Here is a 1,845-nt window from a genome sequence, read left to right as displayed (position 1 = left end):
GTCGTTATTTTACACATTTTCATGAAGTTTCTTGAAGTATGTAAGCATCCACATTTGATTTACACAACTTCTGGGGAAAACTGTTGTACAGTACTCCCGAAGCTTCTCCTTCAATACTCCTTATATTTTGCAGAGGAGAAAAGGGAGAGGCCTGGTAAAACATTTACTGGAACCAGCCATATGTATCTATGTTTGTAAAGATTTTTATGAAGTTAAGGAATCCAGTGTAGGTAATTCAAATTCATTTTGATTGTTGGGAATATTGAAAATATCTAAAACTGACATGGGTTTTTAAGAATTTCCTCCTCTTAATAGAAAGGGAGCGATGGGTATAAGTCGGATCACCACCTGCAGAATTAAATCCTAGCTCCTTTGAAATACATTCACATGAGCCTTATAATGAAAGAAATAACGGGCACCTGCTTTGTCTGTGAGGACCAGTACATATACTGATCGTGAAAGTTATTTAATTCTTTTGCGTCGAAGGCGGTGTGGCAACGCACTTTGAAAAAAATTTTCAAAGTGCGTTAAAATTGGGACAAAATTAGCGCACTTTGAAAAAAAAATTTCAAAGTGCGTGAAATGTAGGACCAACTCAACGCACTTTGAAAAAAATTTTCAAAGTGCGTTAAGAGTTTACATCAATATATTTTACAATGGAGACACTTAACGCACTTTGAAAAAAAAATTAAATCATATTTTTATAATAGTAATGGAAATATTTTATTTGTTATTTAACTTTCAAAAAAACTTATGAATTGATTTACTCCCGTCGAAAAGAGGAGAAGACGGGTAGAAGATCCCTCAGTCCAAATCTTTATCTTTCCAATACATAGGTGTCGGTAACAAACGGGGGAGGGGAGCATTAAACCCAAAATGGGTAAGCTGCATTTTCAATGCTTATATGATGTATATATCTTTCCAAAATAAGTGGGAGGCTTACCCCCCCCCCTCCCCTGGCCCATCGCGCGGTCTCGGTGTCCGTGCTATACCCAAAACATGTATATATGTATTTACATTACTGGTATGTCGTTGAAAACTTTCAATAAATGAGTTAACTTAAAACAGATGAAAACTAGAATTTTTTAAGTACAGTAAAACGTATGAGAGAGAAAGAATTTTCATAGTTTTAAACAATCAAATTGTCCCCTTTTTATTAAGATAAATGTTATATTGTTTTAAGTTGTTCGCTGTTAGCGCCCCCTTTACATCTACTTATTAAAGACTAGAATTAAACAAAAAAAAAAAAGAAACGAAATAATGATATTAAACAATCGACACTCTATTTTTTTCAAGACCCTTTCCCCTTTTTATTTTATCAAAACCTCAAATGTTTAAAACGTCAATATCTCAGGTCCTGAAGTGACTTTATCATAAAAAAGTTATCCAAGCAGGGTCAGTTATTTATCATACCGATTATTTGTAAGAATATTGATCAAGCTTTACATTTTTTTCAAAGTGCGTTAATATGGTCGATATTAACGCACTTTAAAAAATTTAATTTTTTCAAAGTGCGTTAGCTTGGTCCCAAATTTAACGCACTTTGAAATTTTTTTTCAAAGTCCGTTGTAACAAGGCGGAAATAAAAAATTGCTCTTGTTCAGAATTTCTTTTCTATATTTCACAACAAAATGTACTTAGTGAAGCTTGTTTTTCTAAGCAATTTTTCTTTAAACAGCCAAGGTACATGTATAATTCAATACAATGTCCAAGAATTAAACAAACAGTATCAATCTAAAAAATATATTTTTCCTCATGTTTTTCCTTTAAGTCAGAAGTTATGGTGTTTTCACATTTAACTTATTTAAATTTATACATATGCATGTGTTATCTTTTCCGCTTGCG

This window comes from Saccostrea cucullata, unplaced genomic scaffold, assembly GCF_032062105.1.
Source record: "Saccostrea cucullata isolate Sc308-1 unplaced genomic scaffold, CSIRO_AGI_Scuc_v1 ctg270, whole genome shotgun sequence".
Taxonomy (NCBI): domain Eukaryota; kingdom Metazoa; phylum Mollusca; class Bivalvia; order Ostreida; family Ostreidae; genus Saccostrea; species Saccostrea cuccullata.
Note: the sequence above shows the minus strand (reverse complement) of the source record.